General features: G+C 43.9%; 1 protein-coding gene across 1 annotated transcript in view; it reads left to right on the top strand.

The window, feature by feature from the left end:
• lsamp (limbic system associated membrane protein) overlaps positions 1-22595 on the top strand; it is a 273355-nt gene that overhangs the window by 129610 nt on the left and 121150 nt on the right. The window lies entirely within an intron of this gene.

The following is a 22595-nucleotide window of genomic DNA, read 5'->3' as shown; positions in this document are numbered from 1 at the left end:
GTGTTATTTATTTGGAGAGGTCTTATTAATGGCATAATTACACATCTGTGCTGGCATCTGTGCTGCAGAATGTTGGATGCATGCAAAAGCATTTGATTCTAAGGAGATTCTACGTGCGTGCAGTGTTGGATGCCTCTGATGTGCCGACTTTCTTGAAATCTTTTCCTTCAGCTTAGTATTAGCTTATGTGTGCATGAGTCGTCACGTTTTGATGACCTCTCTGTGCTCGCAGTTAGATGTTTGGACAGGAATCGGGAGTAAAGCTTTTGTCTCTTGACTTGGAAATTGTTTCAGAATAACTACCGCTTTAAAACACTTGAAAAATAAAACTAGGAAAAACAGCCTATTTCTCTAAAATAGCCCAAACCAAATCATTCTTTTTTTTACCAACCAAGAAAATCAAATCACATTTTTATATTCATTTCCATACCTTTATTGTACTTTATTAGCAACACTGTTTTGAAGATTCACTGCATATATGGTAATTTGGGTGGCTATGCCTCATCTTTTTGCCCCTCTGGGATGGTTGTCATGGTAGGAAACGCTGTGAATAGTTACAATCACTGCTGATTGCAGAAGGGCAACATTCTATTGTCTGAAGTGTTACACGTAAATAGAACATTTGCGCTGACATTGCATTCATAGGAACGTTACAGCAAAATAATTGTGAGAAGCATTTCTTTCTTTTTTTCCTGGCAGAGTGAAGTAAATTAATCTTCAGCTGTAAGCTGAGCTGTGGAAATGTCCCAATTTGAGCTGTATTCACAGATCTCTTTGTTCCTCTCCACTGGGTTCCGGCCTAAACCAGCATTACTATGAATAGAAAACCTAATGGTGATGTAAAGTAGCATTGTGCACGTGTGCTTGTTTGCATGCGCATGAGCCCGCCCGATCATTTTTCCTAATTATGAACTGAGAGGATCAAAACAAAACTTGCCCTACATAAGAGTGGCAAAAACATCCCCACGAAAAGCTGATCTAAACTGGTCACTGAAGCACGAGAATAAACACTGAACCCAGTTGTTACAGGATGGGGCTCAGGAGGATTCCAGCACCTGCTGATTCTCCTGCTGGGTCACACGTGAAACATCTGAAGCGTCTCTCACATTGCGTCGCGAAAAACCAAATCTGTTTTGGTTTATTCATCACTACTGACAGAAAAAGAATGATCTGTGTGTGGGAAAGGTTGATTCTCAATGAGCCTGACCCTAACTCTTGCTCAGTGGTGCCTGTATCCAAGTCTGCCTACCAGACCTGATCTTTAGAGTGATTACACAGGAGAGCTCACTCCTGGCTCCTGTGCCAATAGAGGCCATGTACCAACATAGATCCAGATAAGGAGGCTCTGATCTGTGTGTGTGTGTGTGTGTGCATCTTTAATTGATGTGCCTTTTAACTATGCAAAGAAAGATACTGTTTAATGCTTCTGCTCCTGCAATTACTCTGTTAGGCCAGTATGTTTATACCTGTTTTTACTGGATGACTTCAAGCTTCGAGTGAGGCAGAGATGGAGCGTGAGATTAGCGGGTGGGTGGGTGGGTGGACCCCCCGCGGTTACGTGGTCATACTGGCCGTGTTGAAAGGCAAAGCTCTCTATTTACTGGTCAGTCGAGATGGCCGACACGGTCGGACAATATGAGCATCCTCCACGTGGTGGCTGAGGGCTCCCTCAGAGACCGGCTGAGAAGGTCAGTCGCTTGGTTGAAGCTCGCTGCTTTGCAGTGAGAGGAGTCCGAAGAGGTGGCCTGGGTGTCTGCTATGGATGCCCCCTGGATGGCTCCCTAGAGGGGTGCTCCAGGTAGCAGGCTCTCGGCCGGCCTGGGACCCCCTCGGAATACTACCGGAAGAGCTGGGGAACATACCTGTGGTGAGGGAAGTCTGGGAACCACTGCTTAGGCTGTTGCCTCCACAACCCAGTTACAGATAAGCAGAAGACAGGTTTTTAGTGAGGGCTGGAAAAAGTTGTAAATTAAACTATTTTCCTCAATCCAAAGCTTGGTGTCAGTGAGCAACTGGACTCAGTGAAGAGGCGAAGACGTTTCGCCTTTTCTCCAAAAGGCTTCTTCAACTTGAAATGGTTAGAGATCTTGGAGATATGGCCCTGGTGGACGATTAGCATGCTATTGATCTGGGTGGACATTTTAGAGCTTGATAAAGGTTTATTTTATTTGCTCGGCCAGCGCTGCTTAGAGCTTGTTGATCTTCAGCTTCTGTCCTCACCCTGTTTGTTTGATTGAGGTACTTTTAATATATTTGAGATTTTGAACATTTCAGTGAATTTCACATGCGATCCACTGACCCATTTTGCTGAATTGCTTTGAATCCTTTTATGAGTGGCAAACCTGCAGGAAAGTTGAGCTGACATTTCAAATGTGAGTAGGATATCTTGTGATTCTATCAAGATGCAACAATAATCTAATGCTGTGGTGATCAATCACTTTTGTCACTAATAAAGAAAATGGATAATACCATCATTAAAGTGCAGATTCTTGCAATCATTCACCTGAAATATAAAAAGTACAGTCAAATGCCAGACTGTCCACATTCATTTACAGCTCTTGGTGACATCAGATAGCTGACTGGGAGGAGGTGAGGAGGGCTGAATCCAGCTTTCTTTGGAAAAGGCCTGATAAAAGCTGAATGGAGATCAGAATAGGCTAATGTGAGGGAGGGTCGGGGTGCTGGAACTGGATAATTGAGCTCTCATGGGCTGACGACACAAAAAAATCGTAATCTTTCCTAAAGTCCGTCTTATTTTAATGCAATCAAGAAATCCCGGCACGCAGCCGAGACGGGACGGATTTCCTGCCGCACGGGTGATTTGGGAATCACCTTCACCCCCCCGGACTCCTCTTCAGCTGCTATTCGGTCAATGTCAAAGGAGTTACAGCATCTCTGCAGGCATGGCGACGACTCATGATTTGCTTTTTAAAATTTCACGATGCAATTTGTGGGTCCTTGCACGGGAACCGTGCACGGCGGCTGCGAGGCCCAGCCTGACCCTTGTGTTAATTAAGTATAAATTCATCCAATCTGAATGTGACGTTTGAGATTAAAGATTGATGATAAGCCAATGCCTCTATCAGAACAAAGTCATAGGGGATTATATTGGAGCAAAACTTCCTGGAGTTTGGCTTTTGATGGCGTGAATACATTTTCTGATAACGGAGAACCTCCACTGCTTCGCTCAATCATGCCCATACACGGACACATCCCCATGGGCATCGGCCAGGGCACTAGATTCTCATGGATCTGGGTACGACACGCTCAGACTCCTACATCAGGACAGCCGTATAAAGTGTGTATGACACCCTGGAGGCTTGACCGTAGGTTAACGGGAGGTCTTTGTGTGAACGACAGAGCCTGACATGAGGCCAGGAAACCACTGGATTAATAGTTTCTAATTCGACGTCTCAAACATAAAAGTGTCAGAGCTGCCCATCACCTGCTTCATGTTTATACTAGGTTAAATTTAGACTTTGATATATGCACAGAGAAAAGCACTACTGTAATACAGGAAGAGCCTCTGAAGTGGCTTCTTTCTCTTCCCTATTTTGTGGCAGTGTGCCTCCTCAGTAGAATTCAGTGGCGTACACCTCTCATGTCTTACCCAGCAGTCTCTCTGCCAGCATACTTTGCGAGGCGACTGCTCCAGTTTGAACTTCCCACAGGAACCTCAATAGCTGCAATTTATTATGTGGAAGTAACGAGCTGTTTCTCTCTTGCTATTTTTTCTTCTCCTTTGTTTTCAGTACTTGCAATGGTTGTGTGTTCCTCCCTTTTGTTGATTAGTCCGATTTAGAGCACTTCTGCTGCTCTCTGATAGTATCCCGTCCATGATTCCTGACTGGAACCAGGAACTTTGCAGCGGCAGAGCTGCCAGTCTGAGAGCTTGGTAGTACGGCAGATAATGATGCATGGTTAGCCGTCTGGAAATGTCTGCACCCATCGAGGCATCTTCTCATTATAGACAGAAAACTGGCACGAGGAAGTCCCGAGTACCTTTAATTTACCCATTGTTTTAAATAAAAGCGATAGAAATGACTGTAGTGGTGTCAGGTTGTGTGGCGGTGATGTGTCTAACTGTGCCACAGCCAGAAACTGGAGGTATGAATCACAAAGAGCCAATATGAAATATTAATTTGTGAGCTGCGAATGACAACAAGCTGTAAAAACATAAAGAGACACTTGGCTCCGTGTGTTGGCCCCCATGTCACCATGACGATGCTCAACCAGCCGAAGCAAAGCCAAGAGCCATTGCTCATGGAGAGGAGGTAGAATGCGATGTAACCGCGACACATACTACATTTTTAATGCATAGCTGCCTAGAGTATAAAGGTCTGCATGTCTTTGTGGTGGTAGGATGCAAATGATTGCAAGGTCCCAGCAGTGGTAGTATAGCAGTGAAACATGTCTCGCTGCAGTAACTCAAGCAAGCCTCTGAAATCTCAGAACAATAGTAGTAAATACCTTCTGGAGAAAAATATTGAATGGACCTTTGATGGACTGTTCCATCCTCAGAAGGCAGTGGAGTGGTTCTTGAAGCATCTTTCTAAAGTAGCAGTGGGATGCATGTGAAAAGGTTGAGAGGACTGCAACACTATTTGGGCTTATTCATGCCCCTTTTTATTAATTCAAAAGAAGGGAGAAATCTTGAGACGCGGAGGAAAAAGGCAGACCGGTGACCTTTTACACCCTCATTCATTTGAAGGTTTGTTGCAGATGCAAAAGCTTCCCCTCCAGAAAATATTCATCGCAACGCTTCGCAACCCGTTGAGGACACATGAAGATGCTAAAAGCAGTAACATGCGCAAATCAGTTCAAGTTCTGCACTTATTTCCTTTCATCTCCCTCTGCAGTTCACCTGTAGGCATCTACAGAATTAAAATCTTTGTTGGAGTTCTGCTTTTCTCTCTCCTCCTCTCCACCCTCTCCCTCTTCCTGCACTTTCTTTCCTCTCCTTCAGTCGTTTGAGCCATCAGCACAGCTACGGGGACCCGTTAATGAACACTGGAGCACATTTAGAGCTCAGTGACCTCCCAGAAGCCTTTCAGCCTCGTCTGAGGTTTTATTTCAACATGGATCTCTATCAGATATTTTCCCTCACACTGCTTCTGGTTTTAATGCAGCTGAAGTAGCCCTAAAATCCAATCCCCACGTCCTTTAGTATCTGCTGTAATTCAAATGCACAAAAAGCTCATTTGGATAATTGTAAATAAATTCAGACAGTAATGGAGAGGGAATCGGCCACAGACATGCTGAGTGTTGAAAGCTTCAAAATCTGACGTCATGTGTCAGGACGGTTATTGGTGGAGTGTAAAAGCAAGACAGAACTATTCTTAATATGTTCTGCAGTTCAGAAGAGAAAATAAAAGGAAAACTGAGTGAAGCCACTGATTAAGTTCAAAAGGGAGCCTATAAAAGTGGATCTTTACTGCTGGCATTAGTGTCTGTGCTGCGACCCCTGATTTAACAGTTTTCCAGTAAGGCTCTTTTCTTCCTGAGGTTTATTAGGGGTGATCACTTGTTACACCTCAACGAAAGCAGAAATGAAGCATCTGAAACTGCTTAATGCAGCAGATATGTTCTGTCTTTGCTGTCAGTCGGGTGCATTAGGCCATCATTGAGCCGAGACAGACTCAGGGATGAGCTGTCTAACTCCCAAATGACTGGGTCTGTCTATCTCTGCATCAGAAGGACTGGAATATATACTCTGTAATTCAATGAGCAAGAGCAACAAACATGAGCAGAGAACATCTGCAAAGCACCAGAAGCCAAATCCTCTCCGTTGGGAGACAATGACCGTGGATGCAGCAGCATATGGACAGGACACAGCTCTCCAACGAGGCCAAATAATGATTGATGCTAGCGGCATCTCGCTATGCACACAATGCACGCTCAATTCACAGGAGAAGCTCCACAACAGCCAAATGAGCACATAAAGCAGAGTTTCATCGTCGGTGACCATCGAATTATCCTGCTGGAATAAATTGGACCCGTGTGCTTATTTTTCAAGCTCGTGTTTTTGCTCATCTGCTGCTGATAGAGAAAGCAGGAACAACAAAAATAATGACTGATGCCGCCGAAGCCTTAATAACAATGATGAAAACAGTGGTAATTTCATAGATGTTGCCATTAAAGGGTTGAAATATGCAGGATTTGTTTGTTTGATTCCCTTTCTGTGCTCCTGTATATTCTATAAATCTTTCAAATCTTCACATTGGCTGTGCTTAGCGCTCTCATTTGCAGCAAATTATGCAGATTTAATAGGTAACACAAGGATTTTAGTCTAAAGATCGGGGTCCTGTAATGGAAAACTCTGCTACAAAACGGTAGAAATGGTGCCTTAACCTAACCCTTGACTTTAAGGCCAGCTAAATGTCTGACTCATTTGATGTTATATCTCCAAAGCAGGACTGAAAAATAAAACATAAGTGAGCAACAGTGTGGTTATTAATCAGGGCAGATGCTGGAGGACTGAAGGGAAACGAATGAGGATCATTAGATCCAGCTCTGTTCCTGGCACAGAGGGGAATAGACCCCAGTCCTCGATGTTTTACTGGAATGAAACTGCAACTGCTCAGTAAAGTTAACGGAGATTGACGATGTCTCGTGAAGCTGCTATACTGTATGTGATCTGACTGGTTTGCATCTAGACGGGACTCATGATGATGTTGCTTCCTATACAATTTGGACTCACGTGAACTGGAACCTGAGCGCAGGGAAGCTTCTCTCACATACCTCAGGTTGCATTTTTGTGCGGCGCTCTGGTTTGTTGCCGGAGCGACGCACTAGAGGAGATTCTTGGCCATTTGACTCAAACACAAACCCAGTTTCATTGAAATCCTCTATTGTGTGTGAGCTTACCATCATGCAAGGTTCCTCCAGAAGACCCGCTGGGAGGTAACGTGTTCGTTTTCGCCTTGTGTGCAGCCCCACTTCTGCTACCCAACACCCACAGAGGCACGTGGTTACACAACAATTCCGTTACTGCACTTCCTTTGACAGTGTATACACATGTATGCCTGGGTAATCTAATTAGAGCTCCGTCTTCCTGAGTGGGTGTGTAATGAACCTCTTTTTCACGAGTTGTAACAAGAGCCTCAATAAGACAGCTGTTCATTTGCTGTTTGTAATATGAAAGGGACTCAATTTATAATCTACGTGATCGAGCGCACAACTGGAGCCAGCACGAGATGCTGTAGTTTAAATCCACCAGTGGAAGGAGGACTGCGGTTATTCCATCCATCCACCCATAGTCCTTTATTTTCTGTCAATGGAAGCGCAAAATGCTGATTAATTTGTTGCTTTGGTGAATACAGAAGCAAAATGGAATCAATTTTAATCTGGTTTATAGAGCACGACACAAAACCAAGCATCAGAGTTCAGTTTGCCATGAAGTGTTTTTCCTGTGAAAGACGGCAGGACAGGAGGCTGTTCTTTACCGAGGGGATATAACATTGTTGTGTTTCAATGTCAGGGTGAAGCCACAGCTGAAGGTGGCTGTCTGCCATTGTGTCGCTCTTCTCAGTCTTTTGTGGGTAGCTTTTAATCCATTCCGCGTGCCCTTGGGTGGCGTGGAAGTTTCCTTGCAGCTCAACGTGCCCTGAAACGCCTCCCCAGGGAGATACTGCAGGGGCATCATGGCCAGAGGCTTGAAACAGCCTCCGCACATTCTGCACCCACCCTCTCACTCTTGGAGTTCGCTCCAAGTGCTCCTCGTCTTGTGGCAGAAACTCTTCTCCATCCATCCATCCATCCATCCATCCATCCATCCATCCATCCATCCATCCATCCATCCATCCATCCATCCACCCATCCATCCATCCACCCACACATCCATCCATCATCCATCCATCCATCCATCCACCCCTTCCATCCATCCATCCATCCATCATCCACCCATACATCCATCCATCCATTATCCATCCTTCCATCCATCCATCCATCCACCCATCCATCCATCCATTCGTCCATCTACCCATCCATCCATCCATCCATCCATCCATCCATCCACCCCTTCCATCCATCCATCCATCTATCATCCACCCATACATCCATCCATCCATCATCCATCCTTCCATCCATCCATCCATTGGTTCATCCTTCCATCCATCCACCCATCCATCCATCCTTCCACCCATCCACCCATCCATCCTTTCATCCATCCACTCAGCCATCATTCCATCATCCATCCATCCATCCCTCCCTCCATCCATCCATCCATCCACCCATCCATCTTTCCATCCATCCCTCCCTCCCTCCCTCCATCCATCCATCCATCTTTCCATCCTTCCATCCATCCATCCGTCCATCCACCCATCCATCTATCATCCACCCATCCACCCATCCATCCCTCCCTCCCTCCCTCCCTCCATCCTTCCATCCATCCATCCATCCATCCATCCATCCATCCATCCATCCATCCATCCATCCATCTATCATCCACCCATCCACCATCCATCCCTCCCTCCCTCCCTCCCTCCATCCATCCTTCCATCCATCCATCCATCCATCCATCCATCCATCCATCCATCCACCCATCCATTCATCCATCCATCCACCCATCCATCCATCCAATCCAACTGCTTCAGCGTGAAGGTTCAAACCCAATTACATTTCTGTTTTTCCATTTCTTTTTTTGATTATGTTCACCATTAAGATCACCAGCAAATTTCATCCCTTTTTATTGGCTGAAGCAAAAAGAGCAGAATATGAATCCATGGGATGTGGAGATGTAGATGAGTGTTATTTAGCAAAATGAATCTTTTTCTTTTTCTTTTTATTATGAACATTCTAAAAATTATATAATAACATGCACTGTGTTCAACCTCCTGGTCTTTTCCTCATTCAGAAAATGAATGGGACATGTTTTGCAAAAGGAAACCATTCAAAGAACTATAAAAAATAAATTTATTTTGAATTGTCTTTTGAGGGTTTTTTGCTGCAAAAACAACCTTTAAAAGATGACTAACTGGATGATTTTAGGTTGTTTGGTTTTTGCTCAGAGGGCTGAATCATCATCACCATCACCATCACCATCATCATCATCACCATCATCATCATGTTGTTGATCACTCCAATTCTTAATTTCTTCAGTGTTTCAGATCCTCATCTAATAATTGGATCATCATCTATATCATACATTGCTATACCTGCCAAGTACGCGGCCCTATTTAGGAATATTTTATTTTTCAAACATTGAGTATGTTTTGGGGCTGTTTCATGACACGAGTAATTGATTTAGCAGAGTTTTATTATTTAATGATCTCGTTTCTCTTTATTGGTGCGAGGTGCTGCCAGAATGTCAAAGCATCCATCTTTAAAGACAAGCTCTGAACGGCGACACGGGATTGATGGAGCGTTTGCTTGTGTCCGACCGCAGCATCTCTCATTTGCAACCGCACACTCGCACCATCTCTCTCTATCTTCTTCAGCCTGCTCCACGTACTTATTTCGCTTTATCTATATCTTTTTTTTTCTGCTCGGTTTCCTTTCTGCCATTCCTGCATCTTTTCTTCAATTCATCTCCTCTCTGCATCGACATTATCCAGCATTTTCTCTCCCTCTGTCCACCAGTAGCTCTTCCTCTGACACATCTTTCACTTTCCTCGGAGGCGAGACAGGCTGGGAGTTATGCTAATCAGCTGTAGCAGTTTGGAACGTGGCACGACTTAATGTTCAAGTGGCAAATGATAACTCAAAAGCAGAGTTATGGAGAGCGCAGAATCCAAATGAGGCGGCGGAACCCCTGTCTCTGCATGGCACATTGAAGATAATTTTGTGTTGCATGAACAAGGATGAATCATTTTCAGAAATCAGTTCCCATTTGACTCCTTGCTCCCTGTCTTGTTAAGAAAAAACAGTATTTATGTATTTGAACTATATTTTTAGACCTTTAATACTTGTGGTGTCAGAGAGTAAAGAGCGGGCTTCCGTGTCCATCCGTTGGCCTCAACTTTGGAATTCTATTCATGTTGTCCGGGCTCACCGTCAGGTCCCCCCAGGTGTGGACAACTCAGGAAAAGTGTGACTGACACCCGTTACTGGTGTTGAATGGAAACATGAACAACATCCATGGGCAGGTGAGACATGCCAGCCTTTGCTTCAAGAACTCTTTTTTACACCACTCACAATGTAACGTGTCAGAATGCAAATAAAACAGTGTTTTTCCTCTATTTCTTGGTCTTGCGGTAAGAAGAGTAAGTAGACCAAGAATAAGAAGAGAACATGTCGGTTTGGTTTTCTTTGAGCTATTGATAGTGTGATAAGTAAAAGTGTGTGATTGGTTTTCTCTCCTGAGGAGCTGCTCCCATCTGGATAAAGGTGTGGAAATCATGGACTGGCTGGAGCAGGTTCCCCTTCAGGGTCTGTGAGACCCACACTATCATCCCCACATTTTTGGTGCCGCGCTTTCATCTTTTTTCTCTTTTCTCGGGCAGATAGAGGTTGCTGTAATAGACGGCAGAGCTCTGCCACAGAACATGTGACAGTGGGGGGGAGGAAAATGTTAGAGAAGGCCGCACACAGCATCAAATCGATGTAAAGACAGATAAATCTGCCACCTGAGCCTTGAGCTGGCGGTGAGGAGTGAAATATCGCAAACATTAGTATCAAATTTATCCCGCCTGATTTCAAATGTTGAACAAAGCTCACAAACTCACCTGTTTTCCCTTCACATTAGTTCAATTACAGTCCAGCTTTATTCGTATAGCACATTTAAAGAGGCTGCAATTCACCCCAGAGGTTGATAACACTATAATAAGGGATGAAAAGACAAATAAAGTCCAAGTCAATGTCAAAGTGACAGTATTAGAAATAGTGAAATCAATGTCCCACAAGGTGTCAAAGTCTGAAGAGAAGATGGGATTCAAGACGGGATTTAGAATCCAGCAGTGAGGAGTGTTCTGGATGTGAATGGAGATGGGGGACCCACAAACCCCCCACACACAGAACATTACAGTAATCCAGCTGAGTGGGGACAAAGAAGTCCATTACCACGTCAAAGTGATGCCTTGGAAGAAATGTCTTTAAAATTGGTCTAGAGGAAAACGTATTCAACCTACATTACGCCACATATGCAGGTGACATTTTCATTTACACACGTGTACTTTTGAGAAAAAAAAAAGAAAATGGATTAAATTTATCACAAAACTAATTCCGCCAAACCAGAAGAAACGTGCTGCTCCAGCCTTTGTCCTCTTTTACTGTCTTGTCATACGTGTGCAGCTTGCAGATTCCTCTGAAATGTGTTGTGTTTGCAGCAAAGAAGAATATATAAAGCAGCTCGCTGTCGAGCAGCCATTGAAATGCTGCGTGCGTTGAGGAAGGCTGTGGCTAATCCAGGGATTGATGCTCTCTTTGAGATAGGCTGGACCATCTGACGACCGTAGAAACAGTCAAGCTGCTGGGATCAAACCAGAGCCCAGTGGAATCTCAGGGGGCAGCCATAAATAAATGAGGATGGGAACACTCAGCTGGTCCAGAGTTGGCTATATGGCTACAGGATGGGGGCTCTCCGGGGTCAGGGGTGTCACCGGGGTGTATGTGGAGTCGGCGGTGAGCTTTAAAGTAGATTAGGTCATTAATTGATAACAATCATCAATGCAACTGTCGTGTTTGGAGGCGTTACTATTAATTACGTATCTAATACTAATAATAGTAAGATGTTATTCGGTCTTTCTCAGTCAGTAAACACTTATATTCTGGTTAATTACGATGACGATCGAATCTCAATCACATGACTGAAAACCAAATTTAGGTTCTGAGGTTATGAAAGCAAGCAGGGTATGTAAAACGTGCAATTCAAGCAATTTTTTTTTGAGTCTAGTAAATGGACTTTAGATGTAATTAGAGTGGAGAATAAGCACTGAAAATGATTATTTTAGATGTTATCTGTGAGTCAGTGGTAAAATATTGTTTTATAGTACGGAATCTCGAGGGTCTCTTAGAATGGACCCCTCTCTCTCTCTCTCACACACACACACACACACACACATCCTTATATCTTTGTGAGGACTTTTAAACACACAATGCATTACCCAGCCTCTAATCCTGACCTTAACCATCCTTAGATAACATCTCTGAACTCAAACAGTCCTTAGAAGTTGTGAGGACCAGTCCAAATGTCCTGGTGTCCCCAAAACGTCCTAATTTGGCTAGTAGAATGAGTATTTTGGTCCTCAATACACACACACAGAGCTCTGATTGTGTCTTCGCTGATGCTCTGGGAAACACAATCATAAGCCCTTTACGGATTCCTATTATTTGCAATTTCATGGATGATAAACCCATTTAAAATCAAAATGATCCCTTGAATGTATATATGCGGAGCCACAATGAGCTAATTATATTTTTTAATACTATTATTTACTCTCATGGAACCCAAGAGATGGCTTTATTGAAATGGAACTGGGCAGATAAATTACAGGGAATGTCAGTTAATCATCAGGAAATAAACAAGACAGAATCGCATCTGCTTCATCCCAAAGAGGGAAGTTTTCATCTCTGTTTGAAATGTATCCTAAATATAACTTGAATAAGATAAAACTTCATAAACTGATAAAGGATCATTAAAACCATTGGAATATTCCCCAAGGCCCAAACCCTTTCTTAAATAAAAACATAGGGACAGGTTTATTTACCTAAATTATGTGGTAAATCCTTTTAAAATCATTAAACTTTTGGGACAGGGAACTATCAAATTACACCCCATGACAAAGGCATGCTGCTAGAACATACATGATCATCAAAAGACATTCCTTTGACATGCGTGCAGAGATTTTTTTAAAAAATAAGAAGAAATGGGGAACTGTCTGTAAAGCCTCGTATTTGCTGCTATGACTTTAAATCAGCCCAAATTAGAGTGAAAAACAGATCCATAATTCACGCAGGGGCAGAGTTCATGTCTCCACATGTGAAACACATCCCATCCATTGACTAATCATACCTGCACTGGCATGTGCTGGTTGGACCCCTGCAGCTTCTACATGCTATAATCATGCAAAGATGGACGTCCTCGTCCCTCACCGATGCCGAGACACCGCGGCTTCCTGGCCCAAATGTCCCCATCCATCAGAAGCACCGCAAAATAATTACCTCCAACAAGATCCAATTAGGCGTCTATACATCAAAGCATTAAAGGCCACTTTTGACAGAATGCTCCATCTCCTCAAAGAACAGTCTGGCGCTCCGTCTTTAGATCAGTTTCTCTAGACAGGTTTATTTTTTTTCAGAAATTGGGGGATTGTTTTCCTGAAAAGGGTGATTTGTATTAAATAAGAATCATCATTCCTCCTCACTGCTCTCCGGTTCTACTAATTTGCCCAAAATTGAATTTTTAAAATTGAAATCGGTTAAAAACCGAGTTCCACTGGGAGTTCAGAAGATTTATTCCTTTTTCTCATTTTTGTAAATGTAAGTTATGGATCAGGGCTTACCATCTCTACCCTCTTATGTTGAGCAGCAAAAAGAGTTCAGTATTGGTGGCACGTTGGTCAACTAGCAGCAGCAGAAAGCACTTAAAAACAAACATTAATTAAATTAGTAGAAAAACCATTGTCCTTTTCTTTTTACCTCTGGGGACACTTGTTTTTGTTTTGTTGATTAAACCATGCCGACAGAAGCAGGGATGGAACATTTCCTCCGTGCAGGGACCACAGCTTCTGTGTGCGTTGGGTGTTCTTCAAAGTGCTCTTAGTGTTTGAAAAGAAGTGGATTTGTTAAGTTGTGAGAGGATTAAACATCTTTCTGCAGTGAACAGATTGGAAGTCTGGTGAGGAATTCAACCTTGAGGAGAAACAGTCGTTGTGCTTTGTAGCGTTAAGTCTGTGAAAATCACAGCGCTAACTGGTTTCATGCAGGAGTGAGGAAGTGACATAATTATGAACTCACAATAGGATTCAGAACACATGCTCCACAACAGCGGGTCCATTCCCCAGCAATTGGCTGGACCAATGCTAATGCTAATGCTAATACTAATCGGGTTTAGCGAAGACTATTGACGGCCATTAAAACAACAGCATCAACTGTAATTTCAATAAATCAAGCATATGTGGTTGAATTTGCTTATTTATGACAGGTTAAAACAATAGAAGCCTGATTAGTGATTGGACCTTGTAAACCAGCAAAGACCTCAACGGTTTCCCAGACTTGATGTTACGTACCATTTTGTAAAGGATCGTTTTGAGATCTCAAGAAGCCTCAAGATTTGTCCCATTCCAGAGAGGAACCTAGAACGGGACAGTGGAGTGTCCAGTGGCAGAAATGAGACTGAGCAGTCTGTGAGCCCTTCCAAAACTCATCGACACATGACTCGACCCAGCAGAACGTACCCATCAGAACCTGACAATTTATCTTTGATTTGAGCATTCATAGCTACACATCCAACTTCTGTCAACTCTGACCTGCAGTAGGACTGTAATGAGTGTGGCGTTACTGTTGGAAGAATATAACCTAATGGGATATTTCTGTAATGCTCAGATGTTCAGGTGGAATAAGTAGTGCTTATGTGTTGCCTTTCATCCATTCAAGGTGGTGCGGAATTGATGCAGTTACATCTCTTTGCTATGAGCAACCTCCATAGAGCCGGTGATAGCACATTTGTACCACAAAGGGAAAAAAAACCCCCAAAAACAGACAAATATTTCAGATGGATTTGTGGTGTTTTATTGTAAGATAACTGGTTCCAGGTCAATAATTGACAAATTCCAACACAAAGAGGCTCATTGGCAGCACTTGTCATACGTGCTAATCCCGCAGCACCTGCGCACGGTTTACACTGTTGTGAATGCGCGGAGGGGTAAATACAGATAATCTTGCTCTCGTCTCTCTGGATTACCTCTCCATGGAATCCTTTGCTATGGCTAAGTGATTGTGGGAGCTCGACAGTGCGGCGAGGTTTGTTAAAAGCTTCGTTTCAGCAGACTCACAGATTTTTTAATGATCATTCTGCAACAGAACACTCTCGGCAAGGCTTCTAAATGTCAGTGGTACAAAAATAGATGGAAAAAAGAAGTTTTGGGGTGTTTTTTTCCCCAGGCCTAGCGTGACACATCGAAGCTGCTGCTTTTACAGTATCAAAGTTTGTCACGTTGCCATGGTTTTGAAACAAGCCAATACCTTTCTGGATGCGGTACACTAAAACCCAGGGCGTTCATTTGGATTCAGCGCATGTTTCAGCCTTTTGCTGGAACAAAATCCTTTTGATGAGCGACAGCTGGAACATTATTACCATGATTTGCACAGACGGTGCGGCGGCATGCTCAAACATCTCTTCTTTATTTTTTTAAAGATATAAGAGTTTTGATCTCAAAACCTTCAACAAAGTACAAAAAAAATCCTTTGTTGCCTTTCATCCTAAAGGAAGACAGAACAGTCAAAAAAATAAGAAACAAAGGCATCGTGTGGCTCCAGTGTTCTGCTGGAGGGCGCTAGGTTACTGCCCCTCCACCCCTCCCACATGATGAGCAACATTTATATAAAGTCACTGAGTTACTTTTGACATCTTATTAATTCCCTCGGCGTGAGCAAGCTTGGACCCGATCGCCGGAGACAGAACGCTCAGACCTGTTTCAGGATCCGGTTTAATATGAAGGCTGGATCATCTAAACCAGAGGTATCAAACTCAAATACCCAGTTGGCAAAAATTCTAAACTGGGACAAAGTCACAGGCCAACATTGATATTTATTGAAAAAAATCTTCCTCCAGCTCTAACACGGGATCTTTTGGGATGGACCCAAACTAGTTTTGCTAAACAACTCAACATGGAACAAGCAAAGCTTAACACTGTACAATATAGAATGTATTATTGCACACATGCAAAATTGAAATTGAAATTTAAAAAAAAACACATCACTGGCATTCATTTCTTCTTCTCTTTTTATTTGCAGCCTTCTGAATTAAATTTTAACAGTAATCTTTTGCCATTGTAAGTTAATGTTATGTAAATGTAATGCCTTTTCATCTCTTCTACTTTCTGGCACCTTTGAGTCATTTCCAGGTGCTTGTGCTTGTCTTGGTGTGTTTTATAGTGTCATCTGTTGTTGTTCTCCTTGTAATGTACATTGGCTCCACATACAAGACCGACAGGTTCGTCTTTCACATATCTAAACAGATATTCTGCCTCCTACCTATTCAGAAAGGTCTTATTTTCTGCCTTTTTTTTACCATCATCAGAGGGGTAGTGCGGTGCCAGAATTAGCATTAGCATATAAGGTCACTATGACTACCTCCTCTTTCTTGGTGGTTGGCAAGCCACACATTGGTGCGTTACCACCACCAACTGATGTGGAGTGTGGATTTTCACACCAAAACACCAGCAGAGCATTTTGGTATTTGTAGTATTAGCACATGTGCTTTAAGCGATAATACCGGCAGGCCAGCTCTAATAGTCAATTGGTATGGCTTCGCGGGCCAAATATAATTACATTGCGGGCCAAATTTGGCCCACGGGCCAGAGTTTGTCGCCTATGATCTAAACCATCAGGCCTTCTAGGCTAAATGCTTTAACCTGCTTCCCCTCCCTCCAACCAGAAAGTCATTGAAAAGTGAAAGGTTGTGTCATTAAAATGTCGGTTTTAGGCGCCACTGTGGCAAACCCTGGAGCCTCCCATTCAAGCGGATGCTACCTTGAATGTTCTATCTAAATAACATAGCTGAAGATCATACACACACACGCTGATGGATAAAACATTCTCTGAAGGCCATGGCCATTATCAGCAGGCAAAGGAACGGTGCCACAAAGCTAAAATGGTTGGAGGATTAAAAAGGACAATAAGACGTTCAAGGTGTCGACTTTGCTAAAGTGAAAATCTGTTGGAGGGGCACGTGTGATCCAGCGAAGCTCCACCTGCCAAGTTCCAGAACTTTAAAGATCTGCTGCTAAGATCCTGGTTTTGCATACCACAGCTCACCTTCAGGGCTCCATTTTAGGGCTCCACTTCAGGCACTTACAGGTCGGGAATGTTTTGGCGGCAAAACGGGGACAACGTGGCCGGTCGTCGTCTTTTGCCTGATTTACTTCAATTCAAACTACTCTACATATAACCTGTGAAGAATCAAATATCACAGGAACGTCAAGTGGAACGGAACTAGGATCATCTAGCATCGGCTCTAGATAGTGACCAGCGATGATGTCAGTGATCATCAGAGTCACTGGTGATGGAGGGTTTTGGGTTCAGCCAGCAGCTTCTTCAAAGCTCTCCGACACATAAATACAAAACCAATTACAGTGAACTGAACGTCAATGTCACTTTGTCGAATCAGATTGGTAAAAGATATTCTTTCCAGTTTTTTTTGAAGGGCAGTCAGGGAGTCTCTTAATGAGTCCTCTGCGGGGGGGGATGGGGGGGGGGGTGTTTAGTTAAGGCTGTTTTCCATTTCCCACATTTTAATCAGGGCCCGTTTCTGAGGGATCTAAAAGAAGAGAAAGAAATAGAGCAGAAGACCTCCCACATAAAAGGAACGTGTTTGCTTTGATTCTTAGAGCAGATATGATGCTAACAAGGAGACCTGGTGGGAATACTGTAATTTAAACAAAATTTGATAGGAAGGTATAAAGTTTCCATCCATATTTGGTTTACCTCATTTAAACATTTAGAGTCATTTTAACAATCTCTGAATTTAGAAGCACTCGCTGTCAGGTCCGCATCCATCCATCCATCCATCCATCCATCCATCCATCCATCCATCCATCCATCCATCCATCCATCCATCCATCCATCCATCCATCCATCCATCCATCCATCCATCCATCCATCCATCCATCCATCCATCCATCCATCCATCATGCCCATTTATGTAAATCCCGCCATTTTTAATTTCATGCTTCTTCTTGCATTGTTTCTCGCCGTTGCTGGAATTGTCCGCTCTGAGCAGATGTTTGAGTGATCTGCCGTACAGATTTTCATTTTACCGTTCTGCACAGTATCATGTTTGCTGCTGAACTCAATTAAAATCACTCCAATTTAAATAACTTTAACATTCATTCACGTCTAGCCATTAATTCCAACATGTTCCAGGCACAGAGGCGAGGAAGACAAAACAATAAAGCAATAAATCATCTACATTTATATTATATATATTCAATGGCTAATTAGCAGATGCTACAGAATATGAATACATTTCAGATAAAGTGTACAATAGGTTGATGCAAATGTTTTGTAGCAACAGAAAGTGTCTTTAGGGCAGCAGATCTGAATATATTTTATGGATGATAAAGTCACTTACAGGATGGAGGGAAGTGAGTCCAGCTTCCTGACAGCCTGATAGATGCTACTGGTGGAACTACCAGATCGCGGGGGGGGGGGGGGGGGGGGGGGGGGGGGGTAAATGGGGCATCATCCACAATGCAGAGGGGCTTGGGTAGATGTCCATGAGAGAGGACGGGAAGGGAGCCTTCGAGGTTCTTTCCAGAAGTGTTGGCAGTGCACTGCAGTTCCTGTCCCACACAGTGGTGCTCTTCATGTCTCTCCTCCAGAAGGTGCAAATGAGCAGTGGAGGGGCTCATCCTGTCTTGAGCATGCTGAGGGAGCACAGGTGCTGCCGGGCCTTCATGGCCACCGATGTGTCGGGGCGGCCCCTGGCCAAATAGCCGCTTAACTTGTCAACTTTCTTTTGGTAAGGAAAAAAAAATAGCAAATAAATCACAAATAGTCCTAAATATTGGAAATCATTTTGAATTAATCATTGTCATGAGATGGTAGAATGGCATTGAAATGGAACCAGCCCCAAACTGCTTTTTTTCAGCACCTTGACAGATCAACTTATATACATGCAGACATAGATATTTCAAAAAGGGTCGTCAGGGCTCAGCTATCGCCCCCTCGCGGGAATTTAAACTACTTTTTCCATCCTCTTCGCCTCTTTTTGACCTAATCGATCTAAAATTGCCCCAAATGAACGATTCATGCAGTCTACGTCTGCCTCATAACAACTGCTGACGATCAGATGCTTTTGTGGGGGGGTCTTAATAAAAGATATACTCGGGGGGTCCCGATCTTTTGCCGCTCTATCCCGCACAGAAATGCCGGTCGCTGTCAATCGCTGCAATGCCTACGGTGAGAGATTACCCCTCTGTCTTTCCCACTCCTGTTGCTAACACCCCCCTTCCCCAGACACACACTCACAGCCTGACACACAGTCCGTGTTCTGGGGGGGTGTAGTGTTCGTGGAATTGTCTACACACACTGATGAAGCTACCGGATATCTATTTAATAGAAGCATTTCATTTGTTTTCCCCTCTATTTATTCATTTCTACACTGGCAAACTATTCAAATTCTGGAAGTTCAGGGCAAATGGCTTGAGGGAGAAATTGCACGAGCAACTACGAATTCAATTTACTGGTTCGGGGTGAGCGCTGTGTAGCGCTGTGTGATAGGCAGCCAGGTTGACATCTGGGCACTGTATTTATTATTCATTCTGAAGTAGCTGCAGTTCAACAGCTCTTCCTCCGCAGCGCACCTTTATCTTCTCCATCATCCTCAGTCTGTCAAAAGGCAGAGCTCATGAGCGCTGAGGAGGAGGATTTAAATATCTGCCCCCACAGCCGTAATGTGACGGCAGTTATTTCAAATGTCGGAGAATTACGTTATTTTCTCTTTTTTTTTCACCAGGAAAAACGGCTTTTAAATGTGTGTTTGTGTTTCGCTCGTTGGTCACAGTGAAGAGGTGTGTTTTTGATCCACCTTTGAAATTTGATGGCCTCTAGAAGATGTTTGATCTCTCCGTTGACTTAGATCTTAGGGGTCCTACTCTGTGGGTGTGGGTGTGTGTCCACAGACATTATATTGCCCTAATTGTTTTACAGGTTATGAGTCTGCTTAGGTCAGCACACAGGTGGATAGGTCAAGATGTTCCTCGGGTCTGCAGGAACCCGATGCTTTGCTAGCTCTTCTGAATGTTTCACAAAGCTCCTCTGAGGGTTTGGACACCTCAGATCTGCTGTTCTCCCGAGGCAGAAACAGGTTGACGGAGCTCGTGTTGATGGAATCTCACCTATCAGATTCGATACTCAACCTTCTGCAGCAAACCTCAACATGCTAATGAGCCTTCCCTGGTTTTACGGTGGCGCGTTATTGACGTCTGTGGCTTGTGGCTTTGCTCGGCTTCTTAATTATTTACTCTGCCCTCTTTCTTCCCTTCACTGGCTCCGTTTTCTCACTTTGTAGATAAAAAAGAGTTTATGGTGATGAAGTGGGTGATATACACTGAAAGGAAAACGGCGATGGTAAAAAGATGAAAAAGATTCTCGCCATGGGGAGAGAGAAAAAAAGCAGATAAAGATGTGTCATGGGGGAAAAATAAAATAAAATAAAAACTCTGCAACAGCAGGCAACGCAATTACCGCAGTGCCTCCTTGGTCATGGCCTCCTTATGAGGGGAACAGAGGGAGAATGCAGATGAGAGGGGAAGGGCCTGGAGACAGGCCTGTGGCTCCACAGTCCTCAGAGGAAACCTCATTCAGGGAATTGCTCTGTTCATAAAAAACAATGAGGGTGTCTACATAATTCATCTCCAGGCGAGAAACACGCTGAGACGATGGGGTGGAGGGATAGGAAGGAAGAGGCAGAGATTCAAAGTTCTGAAGGAACCACTCTGATTTGTGTGTGTGTGTTCTGTTCTTGTTCAAGCTATATAGTGAGGACCGGAATACAAAGTGTAGCAGGACAGCAGCAGGAGGACATTTTTAGGGAAATATTTGTCTGGTCTTCTCAAACTCAGAGGTCTGTTTGAGGGTAAAGACTTAGATTTAGGGTTAAGGTAAGAATTGGGTCTGGGTTAGGGCTACTGAGGGAGACTAAATCACTGCTTTACCTGTTGATTTACCAGCTGATTATCAGTCAGTCATCACAGTTGGAGTGTGTGATAGATGGTTTGTTGAGTGGGGGACAAACATATAAATATGATCTTTCTTGGTTGAAGACATTTAACGACTTCCTGACGCACAACAAATGTGCAGGCCGATCTGCTAACAGAGTATCGCGTCTTTGAAGTGAGCAAAACAGCACCCGCCGACCGTTTAGCACCAAGGTCTTAATGAACCAAGGTCTTAATGAATACGGGCCGCTTCTGTCCGGGTCAGCAAAGTCCTGGGACGGGAAGATGCAAATAAGGGTGAACGTTAGCCCACGCAGGACGGCTTTCTAAACCCGGAAGAATTCTGATGGCCTCTAAATGTAGTTCGTCGGGAACTACAAGTGGCTTAAGCACAACGGCTGCTGTCATTTCCACCAGGGGGAGACACGTCAACGATGAGGGAAGGCGAAGAGGAAAGATGATGGAAATATTTCGGCCATCCTAGGAGCAGCTGCTGGGAGCTCTCAGATGTTATGAAAAAGGGCAGGTACATAAACGTTCCATCCATACTGGAATGGAACCAAACACGGGTTTTATGCAGTTGCTGGCTTCCCAAGAGTAATTGGAGCGGTTGACTAGGCCAAACGGCGCCGACCACCTGTCTGGTGGTCCGGAGGACCCAGCAACGGCCCGAGTGTCCCGCACCTCCTGTGCGATGGATGATAGCACGCGATCCAGGGCTGCCTACCGCTTATTTATTTAATTGTTTTGTTTTTTCTTTTGTTTGCCGCCTCGGGTCTTCGCCTCGGGCACCTCCTTTTTACTTCCTCCACTCTTTTCTTTGTTTTCCCGACAGGGTTTGCTTTGGCACAGGCGTCGCTCCATATCAGATTTCTTTTTGCGACGTTTCGATTTCTCTGTTAGCGGTCGTTTGGGTGTTTATCCGTCTTCTCTACAAACTCTTCCAGCCCAATTAAATGGAATTTGATTTTGTGTTTCCGCTCTTCCTCGACACGAGCGAAAGCGCACAAACTCCTCATTTCAATACTGCAGTCACATTTATCTTCGTAGATCACACACAAATTGGTAAAATTTTACCAGGAGCAGGCAGATTATCCTTATTTTATCCTATTGGCCTATGACTATTCAGGCTACACTGTCTGCACACACACACACACACATACACACACTGGTTTTGCTCTAATTGTAAGATGACAGACTCCATATTCCTTCACTCTTCACATTTGGCAGAAACAACCGCATGGATGAAAGTGCTTCCTTGCTAGCAGGTGGAAACTTCTCTTTCTGTTGTGTTTACAAGGACAGGTGGCTTCTACCCGTGTGTAAACCTGTACGTTGTCCGTATAAGACATTCATCTTGTTATCGCCTGTGTTTTCACCTTGAACCCAGCGGCTCTCCTCACAACGGAACTGAATGGAACGAGATTCGACCCCGTGGGGGCAAACTCAAAGCAATCTTTGCCGGAGTGAAGAGAGGGGTGGGTTGTTTGGGAATGGAGTGGGCGGCGCCGCGTTGTGCAATCACCTGGAAGCGACAGGGAGGGCAGAGGGACTGACTGCTGAGATTTTCTTTGAGATTTGCTGCTGTCATCCATCACCCTGCTTATTATTAGCACTTTATTGGCAACATACATGTTTAAGAGATCTGATTTAGCTTTTATTGCTGCTGATTTGCCTGCGTCACGTGCGCGATGCCTCAGAAAAACAAACTGAACGTAGCATCTTGGTGGTTATATAGAATCCAGCTACTGTTTCTAGAAGAATTATAACTTGCTG

This window comes from Takifugu rubripes, chromosome 11 (assembly GCF_901000725.2).
Source record: "Takifugu rubripes chromosome 11, fTakRub1.2, whole genome shotgun sequence".
Lineage (NCBI taxonomy): Eukaryota > Metazoa > Chordata > Actinopteri > Tetraodontiformes > Tetraodontidae > Takifugu > Takifugu rubripes.
The sequence above is the reverse complement of the archived record's forward strand: the minus strand, read 5'-3'. Positions and strand labels throughout refer to the sequence as shown.